We start from the raw sequence: 18,347 nt of genomic DNA on the forward strand, positions 1-18,347 counted from the left end.
TCTGGACCTCAAGGAGGCATACCTGCATGTCCCTATCAGACACAGCTGCAGAAGATACCTCAGATTTCTTGCAGGGCCAGAGCATTATCAATTCTCAGCATTGCCATTTGGCTTATCTACTGCGCCCAGAGTATTCACAAAATGCCTGGCTTCAGTAATTGCTCATTGCAGGCTCCAGGGGATCCAAATTTACCCATACCTGGACGACTGCCTCATACAAGTGGACGACAAATTGATGTTGACAAAAAACTTGGACTATGTCATACGATTACTTCAAGCTGTGGGATACACAGTCAACTTCCAAAAGTCAAGACTTCAGCCATCCCAGCAAATAATCTTCTTAGGAGCCAAATTAGACACAGCCTCTCAAATGGCTTACCTAACAGAAGACAAGCAAGAGAAGTTAACTCATTATTCCAAAGGTTTGGCAAAACTTACCCAGATGACTGCAAGGAGATTCCTACAGGTCCTGGGTTACATGGCATCCTGCATTCTCCTGGTTCCATTAGCAAGACTACACATGAGAAAGCTTCAATGGTACCTAAAAAGCCTATGGTCTCAGCACAGCAACAACTTAGAGACAACCATACCGCTCATTCCATGCCTACAAAAGGAATTCCTATGGTGGGCCTCGGTAAGCCAGGCAAACACAGGTATGTCATTCAAAAAAACACAGATAACACAGACCATGACCACAGACACCTCAGACCTTGGATGGGGGGCGCACATGGAAGGCAGGTGTATACAAGGACAATGGTCTCCAAAGGAAACACATCTGCATATAAACCAAAAGGAAATGCTGGCAGTAATGCATGCCATCGAGGCCTTTCAACACCAACTTCAGCAAGGCCATTTACTGATACGGACAGACAACACCACTATGATGTGGTATATAAACAAGCAAGGGGGCACCCATTCTTACCCCCTTTGCAGACTGACAATGCATCTTTGGGAAAAATCACTGAGCCTAAACATTCAGTTACAATCCCAGTTTGTTCCAGGCAAAGACAATGTGCTGGTGGACAGCCTAAGCAGGAATTTCACAGATCCACACGAGTGGAGGTTACATCCGAAGATCTTCACACAGCTCACTTCTACATGGGGCAGGCCAGAAATAGACCTATTTGCCTCTCACCTCAACCATCATCTACAAAAATTCTGCTCAAGGACATACCATCCACAAGCTTGGAAAATAGATGCTCTCTCATTCAACTGGAACTTCCTAAAAATCTATGCATTCCCACCTCTGCCACTGATGACCTCAGTATTACTAAAGATCAAAGCAGAGAGACCCAAGGGGATCCTAATAGCTCCAGACTGGCCAAGACAACACTGGTATCCACTACTACGGAGCATATGTCACACCAAGAAGTGGGCCCTTCCCCAATGGCCTCAACGTTTGACTCAACACAACTTCAAAACAGTGCATCCAAACCTTCAGACACTGCAGCTATAACAGCCTGGGAGATCCCATGAATAACCTGAACCTATCTCTCTCCAAGGAAGTTCAGCGGATACTAACAGAGGCTCGAAGACCATCCACCAGAAAGGTTTACTTAGCAAAATGAAGAGATTCAGCATTTGGAATACCAGCAAGGGACATGATGCATCATTATTGAACATCCCACTCATCCTGGAATATTTGGCAGATATGCTAAAGAATGGACTCTCATATTCTTCCATAAAGATACATGCATCAGCTATTTCAGCTAGCTATAACACTGATCCGCCTGTCTTTTCACATCCTTTGCTAAGGCAATTCCTCAGGGGAATCAAGAACATTAAGCCACCAAGAAAGGCTCCAGTGCCAGCCTGGGACCTCAATTTTGTCCTAGAAAAACTGACTCTACCTCCATTTGAGCCAGCAGCTTCAGCTGGCTTGCAATTTCTCTCATGGAAGACAGCTTTCCTGTTGGCAATTACCTCAGCAAGAAGGGTTTCGGAACTACAGGCCCTAATGGCAATACCACCGTTCATAATTTTCCACAGAGACAGGGTTTCATTAAGGACCAACCCTACTTTTATGCCAAAGGTGGTATCTAAGGTTTCTTTAAATCAAGCACATTCACAGACAACTTCGATACTACCTGGACAGAACCAAGACCAGTAGGAAGTCTGAACAACTTTTTGTAGCTTACGCCCCTGCAGTCCAAGGAAAAGCAATTTCAAAACAAACTGTTTCAAAATGGATTGGACATTGCATCAGATTCTGTTATTCCTTTCATGGAAAGACTGTTCCAGCCAATGTCAGACCACATTCCACCAGAGCTACAGCCACCTCTACAGCTTTCTTAAGAGGGGTGCCTACTAAGGACATTCTAGAAGCTGCTACATGGAGCTCCGTGCATACATTCTCCAAACACTACAATCTCCCTCTATACTCCAGATCCAGAGCAGGCTTTGCTTCGGCAGTCCTGCAGGGTTTGATTGCCACACCATCTTTTTCCTAGAGCATTCCTCCTCCCCCAGCTAAGCTATGGTATTCTACCCATATGTTATGACTGCAGTTGCATTCTTGAAGGACATAGTACAGATGTGATAGTGTTCAATCTCGCCGTTTGTTCTTACACATGGGTTCGGAGCCGATCCTCGGCTCCGTGCCGGCCTCTTGCAAGCTCTGCATCGAGAAGAAGCTCGAGACAATCTAATACCCACAATCCCCCTCTGCCTTTACCTCAGATCTAGTTTGCCGCTGCTGCATTCGCATCGCTGGGAGCTAGCTCGAGCATCTAAAGTTAAGATATAACTTATTTTGTTATATTTTATTGGATTTTCTTGTTCTAGTTGATATATCTTGATATACTGAGTGATTGTGTGTTGAGTGATTAAATTCTCGGTACCGTTAATCTTATTTATCGGTTAGAGTTTTTCGGGGCCTACAACCCTTCTTAGATTTAAAAAGGATTTGACATTTAAACCGGATTTGACACTTTTTTCTCGGATTTGACTATATTACTGGACTTGTCTCTTTCTTGTAAAATGTCTGATAAGGTAAAGTCTGGATTTAAGCGTTGTCAGTGTGGCCAGAAAATGTCAGTGACTGACAACCATAGTTCCTGCGTCTACTGCCTTGGCCCTCTCCACTTGCAAGAGGACTGTTCTATCTGTCACTCTTTTAGTGGGAGGGTCATGACAGATAGGCGCAGGAAACTCATGGACAGAGGTTTATTAAAACCTCCTTTTCAGGAGGCTCTGGATGCTTCTGACCAGGCATCGAAATCCTCTAAGGAATCGAAGACGTCGGAGCCCAAGTCATCGGCTCCGAGCTCTTCAGCAAAGGTTAGATCACTGGTTCCACAGACTTCGGGGCCGAGTGTTCAACTGGTATCGGTTCCTGAGCCTCGAGTCTTGGAACCGGTGATGGAGCTCCCTCCTTCGACCTTGTTGAGGTCGACTCCGTCTTCGGTTCCTTCGACCCGTTCTTCTTCCAAACTCTCTGATATCGATGTGGATCGTGTGGTGCAGAAGTTATTGGAGCATTCGGCCCTATCCAAACTTATTTCGGTTTCCACCCAGTTGGTGTCGAAACTTGAAGGCCTCCCAGTGTCTCCATCCATTCCTCCTCCGAGACCTGTTCAGTCTTTGGAGCCGGAAGAGGCTGATCTTCTGATTGTGGAGCCCTCGGGTCCAGAACCGTCCTTTTCTCGGTCTGTTCCTCTCACCTCGACTCCGTCGGACCCGATACCGGAGTCTCGGAGCCGACGATCTGTCCTTGGTTCCGGGGCCGAGAGTCGAACCGACGTTTCTGTTCCGATTCTCCCCCTCGGGGCCTCGGCGCGGATCGATTCGGCTCCGTCCTCGGGGTCGATGCCTTCGGTGCCTGTGTCGGGGATTCTTCCCATTTCTTCGGAACCGGGAGATTCTTGATGCGGGACCGGGCGTTCGACCTAATGAGGAAGGTGTTGTCTACCCAGACAACCACATCAGTGGAAGCAACCTCTCCTCCCCATAAAGGGCCGTTATCCTCCTCTGCACCCACGGCCACATACAAGCGTCGGGCACCAGTGTCTCAGCCACCCTGGAGGTGCCCCTCTTCCTCGGAGGCTTCTTCGGATGCTCCCACGAAGAAGACCCTAGGAAAAGATTGTGTAAGAGGAGACACTTGGATTCTCCACAAGAATCCTTGACATCTGATACTGACTTAGATGAGTCAGAAGGGTCCCTAAGTCACCTTCAGAAGATGTCTCTTTTCGGACATATTGGAGATCCTGAAACAGAGAGGTGACTGGCAGTCCCTTCCCCTTCTGAGGATGAGTCAGTTTTGCTGAAGGCATTTGGTGCTCGCCCTTCTTCCTCCTGGGTCACTCCGCCCTTGAATTAATGGAACTAATTGCTCGAAGGGCGTGGAGGCTCCTGACACAGTGGAACCAGTCCCAAGGAAACCCAATAAATACATCACGGCACCTCAGGACAAGTCCTACTTAACAAAAGGAGTTCCAGTGGGCGCTATGGTGGTGGCAGCGCCACGAAAAGGACATGTCAGAGTCTTCCTCATCTGTCCATCCCCCTAATAAAGATTCTAGGACGATGGATAGGTACGGGAAGCGCATTTTTAGTTCAGCGGCTTTTTCCATGCGATCCCTGAACTATTTGACCCATTTTACACGTCTACAGAGGGATCTAGTCAAAGAGTTGGGAGATACCGTCCAGGGTACTACAGATGCGGCTGTCTCAGAGAAAGTGACAGCGCAACTTAATACCCTTACAGCCATTGTGAACTCGTCCATGAGGCTGATTTCCTACGCAGCCGAAGGTTCGAGTAGGGCAGCAGCTTCAGCGATTGCTCTTCGCAGACAATCCTGGATGCGCTTATGTTCCTTTGCGGAAGCCTTCAAGTCTTCCTTTACTAACGCCCCATTTGACGGTGCCACTCTCTTTGGCCCCAAGGTAAAGGAGACCCTTACCCGGTGTGAACAGGAGGGAAAGACTCTGTCTGCTGTCGGAGTCCGTTTTTCCACCCCAACCAGACCGTACCCCAAAGGGCAACGTGGTGGAAAAATGTGGTTTCAAAACCCCAAGGATCTTTCCCAGGCACACAGGGAGATGCCCCTCTAGAGGCAGAGGAGGGGCAGAGGTGGAAGACGCCCAGGTGGCAGAGGGGTCCGCAACATCAAGGTGACAGGGATACACTCCTGGTAAACCTTTCCAGCACTCCTGAGAGGAGGCCCGACTGTCCTGCTCTGGAGGCAGTCGGGGTCGCTTAGCTTTATACCCTCAGGCCTGGCAAAATATAACTACAGACAAGTGGGTAAAATGCGTGGTTACCAGAGGTTACAACATACCCTTTCTATCCCATCCCATTCCAAAGAAAAGACTCCCAGATGTACCGCCCATCTGCGAGAGCCAGCAGCTATAGAAATTTCAAAGCTGCTAGAAAAAGAGTCATCCAACCAGTCCCAGCGGACCAGCAAGGATTCGGGACTTACTCAAGGTTCTTTTTAGTTCCAAAGAAAACAGGGGACTGGAGGCCCATCCTGGACCTAAGCTACCTCAATACCTTCGTCAGGAAAGAAAAGTTCCGAATGGTCACGCTTCAATCGATCCTTCCATTCTTACAGAAGGACGACTGGATGTGCTCAATAGATCTAGAAGATGCATACTACCACATCAAAATGGCCAGGGCATCCAGAGATCATTTGCGCTTCCGGCTGGGGGCCAGTCACTTTCAATTTCGAGCCCTGCCCTTTGGTCTGACCTCAGCCCCCAGGGTCTTCACCAAATGCATGGCAGTGGTAGCGTCTCACTTGTGACGCCAAGGATTCCAGGTGTTTCCGTATCTGGACGACTGGCTACTTTCTGCCACCACCCAGCGTCAACTATTACAGGCCAGAGACTTTACTCTTCAACTGTGTGTTCACCTAGGAATTTCCGTAAACTTCGGAAAATCCTTGCTTCAGCCATCACAAAATATCTTGTTCATAGGAGCAGAATTAAACACACGTCAGTTAATTCTAAGGCTTCCCCCAGAAAGGATACTATCACTTCAGACTCATATACGTCTTCTACTTTTGTCAAGGAAATCTCCAGCAAAACTGGTACTGAAGGTTTTGGGACTCATGTCAGCCTCCCTTATTGCAATACCCTTGGGAAGGCTGCACATGAGAGTCCTACAATGGCTACTGTTTGCACAATGGTCGTTTCAACAACTACCTCTAACACACGAGATTCTTAGAACGAAAACGTGCAAGACACATCTAAACTGGTGGCTTCAAACGTGCAACCTTTCCAAGGGGAGACCATTTGTGCTACCCACGCCTACAGTTACGGTGACCACGGACGCTTCCCTGATAGGGTGGGGGGGCATCTTTCAGGGACAGACAGTCCAAGGCGAATGGACCAATTTGGAGTACAATCTGCACATCAATGTTCTAGAGTTGAGGGCAGTGTTTCTAGCGTTGCAACACTTTGCTCCCCTTCTTCCTCTAGGAACTATTGCAGTTCAGACGGACAACATGTCAGTAGTCTGGTACATAAACAAGCAAGGGGGAACCAAGTCCTATCAGCTATGCAGAGAGGCCATGAGAATCTGGCAGTGGGCGGAGTCCACGGGTCGCTTTCTAATAGCAACGCACATCCGGGTCATCCAACGTCATAGCCGACAGGCTGAGCAGAGCAATTCTGTTACCGCACGAGTGGTCCCTAAAACAGTCAGTGGCGAAAGGATTTTTCGCGTGGGGCCAGCCTTCCTGCGATCTGTTTGCATCTCCAATGAACGCCAAATGCAGGAGCTACTTTGCCCTATTACCCCCTCCAGGGGAAGTCCCCAGGGACGCACTGATTCACGATTGGCCCCCAGGACTCCTGTACGCATTTCCTCCATTTCCCCTGATATCAAAGTTTCTCCAGAAAGCCAGAAACCTTCACAGGACAATAATCCTCATTGCCCCATTCTGGCCTCGTCAAATTTGGTTTCCCTTCCTGAAGACACACTGCATTTGGGGACCCTGGATTCTGGACCCAGAGCCAGATCTATTGACTCACTCGTCAGGGGCTCCCCATCCCGCGCTCCGGTCCCTCCATCTAGCAGCTTGGTTGCTCCAATTCCCAACTTAGCCAGGTCTGATCTTCTTTCGCCAGCAGTTGAATATATTGGTGGCTTCTCATAAAGCTTCCACTACTAAAACATATTCTAGTAAATGGAAGCGATTTGTATTCTGGGAATACACAGCAAGTGGATCCTTTTATAGCTCCTTTGAATAAAATATTAGAGTTTTTAACGGACTTATTCCATCAGGGTGCTTCTCCTGCTACACTAAGAGTTCAATTGGCTGCCATTTCAAATTTCCATGTGGAAGAATGTGGGGCTCCTGTTATGGCCCACAGACTTTGTAAAGCCTTTTAAAAGGGGTTTTCATATTAGACCACCAGTCAGATCTCCTCGTCACCTTGGAGTCTAAACTTGTTGTTATCTAAATTAATGTTGCCCCTTTGAACCTGCCTCTTCTTGCCCATTAAAATTTTTGTCCTGGAAGACTCTCTTTTTGGTAGCCATTACTTCCGCTAGAGTATCTGAACTTCAGGCTCTCTCCATCAAGCACCCTTATTTGATCTTTCACTCTGACAGAGTTTCTCTTGAACTAATTCATCCTTCCTCCCTAAAGTGTGTTCTATTAACAATATTAATCAGTCCATTGAATTACCCACCTTCTTCAAAAATCACTCCAACAAAATGGAGTATATGTTGCACAAATTAGATGTTCACAGACAACTAAGATTTTACTTGGATAGAACAAAAGATCACAGAAAAACTGATCAACTTTTGTGGCCTTTGCTGATAGCAGGAAAGGACTAGCGGTTACCAAAAGAACTCTTTCTAAGTGGCTAATGGATTGTATAATCTATGTCTATGATTCCTCAAATCTAACTCTCTTACACAAACCCAAAGGACATTCCACAAGGTCAGTGTCTACATCTCTGGCTCATGCAGCCAGCCTACCACTAGACGCTATTTGTGCGGCTGCTACTTGGTCTAAGCCACATACATTCATTTCTCATTATAAGGTAGACAAGGCTTCTAGGGACAGAGCAACCTTTGGTTCCACTGTGCTCAAGAACGTCCTTCCGTGAGTTCCTCAGGAACAAGGAGCTAGGGACGCTACCCATGTGTAAGAACAAACGGCGAGATTGAACACTATCACATATAGAAGTTATGTCCTTACCATAACGCGTTCCATGTGGAGTGTTCATCTCGCTTTGTTCTTACATTCCCACCCTCCCGCCCTTAAGAAGAACGTTCTTTTGATGCCTGGCCGGGAGCATTCTGCTTCTGCTTTGCAGATGTTGTGTACATAGTTGGCATGTATATATATATATATGTCTATTTGTTCTTTTATATATATAGTTATGTATAGACTCTTATTTCTGTCAATATGTGATGTAAGTATGAATGTGCTCTCTCTAGAGATTGGTTTGCTTGCAAACTAGATCTGAGGTAAAGGCAGAGGGGGATTGTGGGTATTAGATTGTCTCGAGCTTCTTCTCGATGCAGAGCTTGCAAGAGGCCGGCACGGAGCCGAGGATCGGCTCCGAACCCATGTGTAAGAACAAAGGCGAGATGAACACTCCACATGGAACGTTATGGTAAGGACATAACTTCTATTTTTGTACCTACCATAAATGTAGATGTCCGATAGATATGCATCTGCAGTCGGATTTTCCCTCCCTCCATACCCCTCTATGCCTAGGGTCCACTCCTATCCCTGTTTCTCTTAGCTGGGGATATCTGTTATGGTGCATCTGTTTATTGCTCATTTATTTGTCTGGAATCCTGTTTTTGTCTTCCAATTTGATTACAGCCTTCCTTGGAGGGCACCTGGCATCTGGGGCAAGAAACACTGAAGAAAATGGCGTCGGCTGATGCTTATGTACTCCAGCCGCTCTGACGTCGGAGAGAAATGTGACATCAGCCGACGTCGGACCCAGACTTTGGAATCCGGCCGACCGAGGGCTGCCTGAGGCAGGACAACCAACCCATATGTTATGACTGCAGTTGCATGTCTATCGGACATCTACATTTATGGTAGGTACAAAACTGTACTTTTTGCATAACATACCTGATTTGCATTTTCCTCCCGTGTTTCTCATTCTTTTAGAGTTTAATTTTTTTAAATAATATATGCTACAGAAACTCTACTTTTTTAATAGAAGAAAGTCCGGGTGACCTGACTTTTTTCCATTGGTATATGCTCAATTTACAGTGGGCACCCTGGTTGGGCTGACCAGTCAGTGTGTTCATTTTTAAATGTTAATAGCCAGTCATTCCCCTATGAAGGGCAACCCAAAACAAAAATAGAAAGCTCCAGCAGGTAAATATCAAGCCCAATGTAAGCGCGCAGTTAAAAAAAAAAAAAAAAAAAAAAACAGAACTGTCGCAAGATAAAGCATAGATAGGAACTTTTATTGTCAAAGGGTAAAAGTTCTTGTCTGTGCTTTGTCTTGAGCCTGTTTTGTTGTTTATGAAGGACAACCCCTGAGAATAATTTTGCTCTCCCGGAGGTATTGGCTTTTTCACTCTTTCTTTCTCAGAAATATTTTTACTGCCTCTTGTTTCTGAGACACTGATTTTGATAAAACAAATACTCCCTATTAGTTCCTGTACTTTCTTTAATTAGTGGTTTTATAGAACTCTTACAGTCAGAGCTAAACCTTAGCCACTTTCCTTACTTTTATCCTTGTACTGTTCTCTTTGCTAGGCTGTGTACTTCTGACTGAACTTTTCCCTTCAGTAACTTCCATCGTTATTATACTGAGGAAAATTTTGACAAGTGATTACATCTCAAGACAGATTGATTACCAGGGCTACAGGATGTCAAACTACTTGAGTTTGCACGTTCAGTTGTGTTAGAGTATTTCTCTTGTATCCCTGTACACATATTTCAAATTTCTGTTACTAGTTGTTTTATATTTCCAAAATTATTATGCTTTAACCATTGAAATCTTGCTTCTTGAGTCCAGTAATCCCTGTAGTTATTTCCACTGATGTCCTTCTATTCACGTGTTGCAGTATTCTGTACATATGGGTTTCCTCCTCTTGCTACCCAAACATCTGGCCAGCATACAAAAGATTTCAGTCACTGTATGGTGTGTGGGGACGTCTGATGTGGCGAGCAGAGCATGGGCTGTAAAAGTGTCTGCACGCACCATACCTCAGAACTTCTCAGCCGCCAGTCAAATTTCAGGTGTTCCTGCCTTCCCAGCTGTTGGATTCTAAAGAACTCCTGATAAGTACCCCATTGAGGAACCTTCTTTTCAGTCATTGTTTTCTCATGCTTGTTCTTGTCATCCAGAAAGGGCAGGTGTAAGTGCAGTCTTCAAATACCACACAGACACCCATGATCTTTGCCTGTTTTGTTTAGGTAAATCACATGACTACAAGGCCTGCCCTATCTTCCAGGCTTTTGTTCCCAACACCTTACGTAGCAGACTCCCTACACTCAACTTATATTTAGAAAACCAATATCTTAAACAGTTAGCGCTAGGTATGGAGGGTTCTTCTGACTTGCTTGCTGAACTGCCAAAGAAGAAGGACAAGACCACATGGCCTACTACTGTCACTGCACCTCTATCATCTGATGCTCAGCCTGTGGCTGACGCTGGCCTGGTTGATTGATTGGGCTCCGCCACCCCGGATATAGCAGGTACCTCTTCAGAAGCTGCAGAATCTTGCATGGAAGTCATGTCGATGGAGGCTTTACGGATGTTGGTCTCCAAGGGGGAACCAGGGCTCTCAACAGGCCAGTTGGATCCCTCCATCCCTTTGCAGTCGTCCGATCCTAGGCCTTCCTCTGTTCAGACTCCCACTAGGCCTTCACTCAAAAAGAAGGAGAAGAGGAAGCATGTATCCTCTGTTACAGAAAGTCTACCGGATTGGCAGGCTTTCTCTCAAAGCCAGTTTACAGCCTTTATGTCCTTGTGGCCTACTTTACCTGGGACTTCCACAATCCCTCCTCCAATTCTGAGGCCTAGGCCTCAGAACCTTCCCAGGTGGAAGAGGAAAAGTACTGTGATGATTCTTCTGAAGAATCTGTCTCCTACACCTCTCAACTCCCTTCCCCCCTTGGATATAGTTCCACAGAGGAAGAATCTGGTGATGCAGATTCCCCAGCAAAAGATCTAACCTTTATGGAAACTAAAGAAAAAATGAGGGAACATTTTAAGTGGGAAGCATCTGAAGATGACTGCGGTACAAAAAAAAAAAAGGTATCATCACCTCATCCAGATGGACTCCCCAGCCCCTACTGCTGTTCCTCACATTCTTCCAGATTTTCTGGATGCTTTTTCAGCAGCATCCTTAAATGCAGGCTCCCAACCCCAGCTCCACGCAGACCTGATAGATTTTATAAAGTTCCTGAGACAGCAAAATTTCTAGTAAAATGCCCAGCTGCAGACCCAGCCACCATTTCTATCTCCACTGACAAGGCTTTAAAACTACTGCCTTCTACTACCCTCCACCCTGCTGACAAGGACAGCAAAATCATGTAGCATTTGGGGAAGAAAATGTACACATCTGCAGCCCTGGCTTTCAGAGCAATCTGTTACCAGATGCACATGTCAAAGTATGCTTTATCCCTTCTGGAGAAAATTTCCAAACAACTATCTGACTACCCAGACTCAGCAGCCAAAGCTCAACTGCCTCCCTTGTTTCATTGACTTAGCAGGTTACAAGGCATTCTTTCAAGTGCAGCTGTGAAGCTGCTGAGGCCTCAGCCAGGTCAGCAGCATCAGCATCTGCCCTAAGAAGGTATTCCTGGATGTTCTTCGTGTTTCGCTGTTGCAGTCATTACATTTGGGTAATCCTGCTGGCAGGTTGCCGTCAGTCGGCCTGAATTCCAAAGTCCTGGGTCCTGTGTCGGCTCTTCCCTGACGTCAGGGGTATAAAAGAAGAGGCCAACGCCATTTTCTTTACTCTTTCTTGTTGCGTGGTGCCCGAAGCAGAAGCAGTTCGCAAGTGCCGGTCTGCCAACTCCTCTAAGATTTTCGTGTTTGAATTTCAGATCCGAAGTCTTCATTAAAGCTAAGTACCCATTGTGGAAACTTTTTTCTTGTTCCAGACCGATGTCAGAAAAAGTTAATAATTGTATTTCTTGTGGAAAGCAAATACCTCTTAAGGACTTTCATTCCTACTGTATTCCTTGCCTAGGCCCTGACCATAATGTTTCAGGTTGTCGGTTTTGTGCTAGATTCAACCAACGCAGTATTAAGCGTCGGTATGATTTTGCATTAAACTATTTTGGACGCAGGTTTAGTTATCCAGAATTTTCGTCGGATAGCCATCCGACAACCGGAGTTCACAAAAACGCAGAGAGAAACATAGGCAGCCGAGGCTCAAAGCCGATGACGAAGCTTCTTTTTAGCCAGTTTCCAGTTCTCAGTGAGGCGCTTTCGCAGCCTCTGACGCCCGCTACTTTAGAGTCGCAGGCCACTACCAACTCCTACGTGGAGTCGGCTATGCCACTGGAAACTCAAGGTATTGGAGCCTCGGACACTGTCCCTTCAGATGGGTCTGGAGCCGCTGAGCAGGCACCGGCTTCTGAGGGTGTTTTCAGGTCTAAACATCTATACATTAAACCAACTTCAAAGACAAAGACTAAAGCACCTTCAAAGACAAAGAAACAAATTCATGAGCCACGTGGACAGGCCTCCATGCCCAAAAAACAAATGCTCAAAATGGCCGAAGACTTGATTACCTTGATCAGGGGTACCCATCCCCCTCCTGATAAGTGGCCTAGGCAAGAGACAGACTATGAATCTTCAGATCAGGTTTCTATTTCTTCTGATTTCTCTTCTGATCAGGAGTATTCTCTTCCCCCCTATGAGGATTCTGATGCTGAAGAATCTATTCCTTCAGCTTCTCCTCCTGAAGACTGTTCTTTTGGGGAAACATTGCATACCATGAGGGAGCACTTCCACTGGGAGAGCCAAGATTTTTCAGAATCTAAAAAGAGGCTCAGGGACTTCCTTTTACTACCTCAACACAGGCCTCTAGCCATTCCACCTGTTAGACATTGTTGATGATGTATACTCAGAGTCTAGTCTAACCACTGACTCCTTACCTCCAGCTCCTGTTAAGCCTGACAGATATTACAGGGTTCCTGACTCTCATAAATTCCTTTTCAAAAACCCTGCTGCAGACCCAGAAACTATTTCACAGGGTCCCAAAGGGGTTAAGGCTTCTGCTGCAAAAAACCCTACCCCCTCTGACAGAGATTCTAGGGCACTGGATAGATGGGGAAAAAAGGTTTACACATCTGCTACCTTGGCTATAAGGGTCTTAAACTGTCAGTTTCATATGCTCAAATATCAACAACATGTCATGGCATTGCTTAAACAGAAAATGTTGTTAAACTCTGAATGTGCAGAAAACAGGGAAATGCAGGATGTATTGCATGCAGCTGAACAAGTTGGAAAGCATACTTTGCGATGTGGTTTTGATTCTCTGGAGGCCTCCTGCAGGGCCACAGTTATGGGTTCTGTAATTAGGAGGCATGCTTGGTTAAAGGAACAAAATATGCTTGATCATGTCAAAGTTAAATTATTAGATGCACCTTTACAGCATGATACTTTGGTGTTAAGGCAGAAGAAGTGTTAAAGAAGATGGAGGACAAAGCTAAATCTATGCAAACTGTCAAATATTTTTTACAAGTACAGCCACCTAGGTTTAGTAGACACTGGCCTACAAAAAATTTGTCCTTTCCTGCCTCAGACAGACCTCAAAGGGGCAGATCCAGACAACCTAGAGGCAGATCTCGCCCGCAAGGTTCATACAGGTCGAAGCAATGGGGTGCTTCTACCTCCAAAAGTGGAGAAGACAAATCACAACCTTACGGAAAACGGTCCCAATGACTTCCCCCTGCCTGTGCCAAGCACTTATCTCCTGGCAGCACCCTTAGGAGGAAAAATTGCACTTTTTTCTCAAAATTGGCACATTATAACCCAAGACAAGTTGGTTCTAAACATAGTGTCACAAGGCTACAAGTTCCACTTCCATACCCTGCCAAAGACAAATGGTTGGCCAGATCTGCCAAAGAATCAATGGGCAGAGGCAAAAAAACAAGTCTCATCCCTCATGGACATATGGGGCATCCAAAAAGTACCAGAGCAAGAGCAGGGACAAGGATTTTACTCAAGACTGTTCTTGGTACCCAGAAAAGACAAAACCTGGAGACCAATACTGGACCTGTCTATCCTAAACACATTCCTGGACATAGCAAAATTCAAGATGTTGACCTTACAGCAGCTTCTGCGCATGTTGGGCACGAAGGCTTGGCTTGTGACGTTAGACCTAAAAGAGTCATACCTGCATGTCCCAATCAGACAATCATGCAGAAGATAACTCAGATTCAAGGCTGGCTCAATGCATTACCAATTCTCTGCACTGCTGTTTGGCTTATCTGTTGCTCCCAGGATCTTTACAAAGTGCCTGGCACCAGTAATTGTATTCTGCAGACAAAGAGGAATACAAATATATCCTTACTTGGACGACTGCCTAATTCAAGCAGAAAACAAGGACATTCTTCTACAGCATCTGGCGTTTGTGAAAATACTTCTAACATGCCTAGGGTACACAGTCAGTGAAAGGAAATCAAAATTAGTACCCTCTCAAGAGATAATGTTCATGGGTGCAAGCTTAAGTACAACTGCCCAGATGGCTTATCTCACACCAGGCAAAGGCAACTGACTACCTATTTCAAAATAATGGCAACAAAGGCCCAGTTATCTGCAAGAAAAATTCTGCAGGCTTTGGGCTTCATGGCATCCTGCATCCTACTAATTCCATATGCATGACTGCATATGAGGAAACTTCAATGGTACCTAAAAAGTGTTTGGACTCAACATTGCCACAGCCTGGAAAACAATGATTACTCTCATTCCCTGCCTTCAACAGGAGTTTCGATAGTGGGCAAAGGCTTGTCACCAGAACAAGGAACAGCCATTCACATTACCCCCAGCCAGGCAAAACCTAACAACAGATGCATCAGATTATGCCTAGGGGGCCCACATGGCAGGAAGATGCATTCAGGGCACATGGTCCGCAAACCAAATGCATCTACATATCAGTCAAAAAGAGATGCTAGCTGTTTAATATGCCCTGACAGCCTTCAAGGACTTACTTCATCCGGGACAACTACTGATAAAGACAGACAACACCACGGTCATGTGGTATATAAACAAGCAGGGGGGCACACATTCTTACCCATGGCTTTGTGGGACACAGCATTGACTTACCAAGTACATCTCCAGGCACAATTCCTGCCAGGAAAGGAAAATACTCTGGCGGACGAACTAAGCAGAAACCTCATGGACCCCCACGAGTGGCAGCTGGATCCACAAGTCTTAAACATGATAACAAGGAATTGGGGATTCCCGGACATAGATCTATTTGCCTCTCCTCACAACTTCCAACTAAAAAGATTCTGCACAAGGATTTATCACAGACAAGCATGGAAAGTGGACGCCTTATCTTTCAGCTGGAAAAACCTATCAGTGTATGCCTTTCCCCCACTGCCTCTCCTCCCCAAGGTACTCCTAAAGGTCAGACAGGAGAAGCCAAAGATGATACTGATTGCCCCAGACTGGCCCCACCAGTACTGGTACCCAATCCTAAGGAACTTGTCTCAATGCCCAGCTTGGACCTTAACTCAAATACACACTCTACTGTCCCAGCAAAACAATCAGATCCTGCACAGCCAACTCAGGACTGTAAACCTGGCAGCATGGCGGATAATGTAGTCATACAAAACACACCTCTTAGTAAACTGTGATGGATGTCATTTTGGAAGCCAGAAGGCCTAGTACTAGAAAATCTTATGCTGGACAATGGAAGAGATTCTGTGCTTGGAACCAGGCACAAGGAACCGATACAGCTGTACCAAATATCCCTCAGATTTTGCAATACTTAACTGAGATGCTGGACAAAGGCCTACCTTTTTCATCAATTAAAATTCATGCCTCTGCCATTTCACCTCATTACAGTACAGAACCACCAATCTTTTCTCATCCTTTATTAAAGAAGTACCTCAGAGGAGCCAAAAATTTAAGACCTCCAAGGAGATCCCCAACACCTGCATGAGACCTCAACTATGTCTTGGAAAAACTCACCCTGCCTCCCTTTGGAAAACAGCTCTGCTCCTAGCAATAACTTCTGCAAGACGAGTTTCAGAGCTATAGCCACTCATGGCTGTGGAACCTTTTATCATGTTTTATCCAGACAGGGTTTCCCTGAGGACAAACCCAACATTTATGCCTAAGGTGGTGTCCAGTGTGGCTCTTAACCAAACTATTCATCTGCCAACTTTTTATCCAAACCCAGAGAACAAGGGGGAGAGAATACTACATTCTTTGGACGTACGCAGACGGCTCAGATTCTACTTGGACAGAACCAAAGTTTTCAGGAAGACAGAGCAATTACTAGTGGCATATGCTGCAGGATCCCAAAGAAAGGCGATCTCAAAGCAGACTCTCACAAAGTGGATAGGCCACTGCATTAGTTGCTGCTATTTTCACCATGGCAAGCCAGTGCCTAAGGACATTAGGCCACATTCAGCAAGAGCAGCAGCCACTTCAGCAGCCTTTCTCAGGGCAGTACCAACCAAAGACATTTTAGAAGCTGCTACTTGGAGTTGAGTGCACACCTTTACAAAGCACTATCATTTGCCACTCTACTCTAAATCCAGGGCAGGCTTTGCCACTGCAGTTCTGCAGGGCCTCATAGCCGCTCCTACTGCTGTTTAGCTCCAGCCTCCCAACCATAGCTTTGGGACTCTACCCAAATGTAATGACTGCAACAGTGAAACATGAAGAACATAGTACAGTTGTGTACACTTACCATAAATGTACATGTTCGAGTGTATTCACTTTTGCAGTCCAGGTTACCCACCCGCCATCCCCCTTTTCTCTACTGGAACTTATCTTTCCTTTTCTGAATTATACAACCTATATGTTGTGCTTGTAGATGAAGGTAAAGTTTATATTGCTGCATGTATTTTTACACATATATATATATATATATATATATATATATATAAATAAATTATGGCTACCCTTTTTGGAGGCACCTGACATCTGGGACAAGAAAAACTGAAGAAAATGGTGTCAACCGCTTCTTCTATGCCCATGACATCAGGGAAGAGCCTACAGCAGCTGACGCAAGAACCAGGACTTTGGAATTCAGGCCGACTGAGGGCAACCTGCCAGCAGGATTACGCAAATGTAATGACTGCAACAGTGAATACACTCGAAAATCTACATTTATGGTAAGTGTACACAACTGTACTTTATGCCTTCAGCCCCTACCAGAGGATTTTAGAGCTAAGCTGGTATAAGCTCCTTTGGACAACTTAGCCCTATTTGGAGCACAGGTTGCAGACTTGTTCAAGTCCTTGCAACAAAAGGGGGAAGAGATGCAAGATTTAAAGCATCTGTTGGTATCCCCAGTTCCAACATTTCAAAGAAATTATTCTTCAAAAACTCAGTTCTTTAGAAAGCACGCAGGGCCTGCTCCCTCTTCAAGGCCTAGGAAAACCACCAGGAAGCAATCCACTCTTGCTAGGGCCACACCATCTACCAGCTAGTGGACACCCTTTCAAAACAGGGCAGGTAGTGTGTGACTACCTGCTAACCTTGAACCCCCCTCCCCCTCCCTCTGTCCCTCTCTCCTTACGTCTCCCTCACTGTCTCCAAGTGTGGAGACTCATCACTTCAGACAAGTGGGTTCTTTCAGTAGTAGAGCACAGGTACTTCATGACCTGGATCATTCCACCAAAGAGAAAGGGAAGTCCCCAGCCCCCAAAAGAACAATTTCTCCTCTTAAAACCAGTGCTAGACAACCTTATGTTTCAAGGTACCATCCAGCCGGTCCCACAATCTGCTATGGGAGAAGGCTTTTACTCCAGGATTGTTCTAGTTCCAAGAAAAGATGGACCCTGGAGGCCAATTCTAGTCCTCTCACATCTGAACCTCTTCCTTCAGGTACCCACTTTCAGTATGCTTACCTTCCCAACTCTCTTTCTGATCCTCCTCCCTCAAGGGTTCATGGCCACCTTGGACATCAAGGATACCTATCTCCACATCCCCATAAGGCCCAACTTCAGGATGTACCTGAGGATGTTCATCATGTTTCATTGTTGCAGTCATTGCAATTGGGTTATCCTGCTGGCAGGCTACCTGCAGTCGGCCTGAATTCCAAAGCCCTGGTCCAGCGTCGGTTGTTGTCGCCTCTTCCCTGATGTCAGTGTGCCAGGGGTATAAAAGATGCAGCTGACGCCATTTTTTTCAGTCTTGCCACGCGGTGCCCGAAGCAAAAGCAGTTCACAAGTGCCGGTCGGCCGACTCCTGAGATTTTCAAATTC

At 45.9% G+C, this 18,347-nt stretch overlaps 1 protein-coding gene across 20 annotated transcripts in view; it reads left to right on the plus strand.

Moving 5' to 3' along the window:
- The window catches only part of CLASP2 (cytoplasmic linker associated protein 2), a 7,203,062-nt gene that overhangs the window by 3,521,312 nt on the left and 3,663,403 nt on the right, over positions 1-18,347 (plus strand). The gene's annotated exons all lie outside the window — the stretch shown is intronic.

Source organism: Protopterus annectens, chromosome 3.part0 (assembly GCF_019279795.1).
Source record: "Protopterus annectens isolate FY-2018-M chromosome 3.part0, PAN1.0, whole genome shotgun sequence".
NCBI classification, from domain to species: domain Eukaryota; kingdom Metazoa; phylum Chordata; order Ceratodontiformes; family Protopteridae; genus Protopterus; species Protopterus annectens.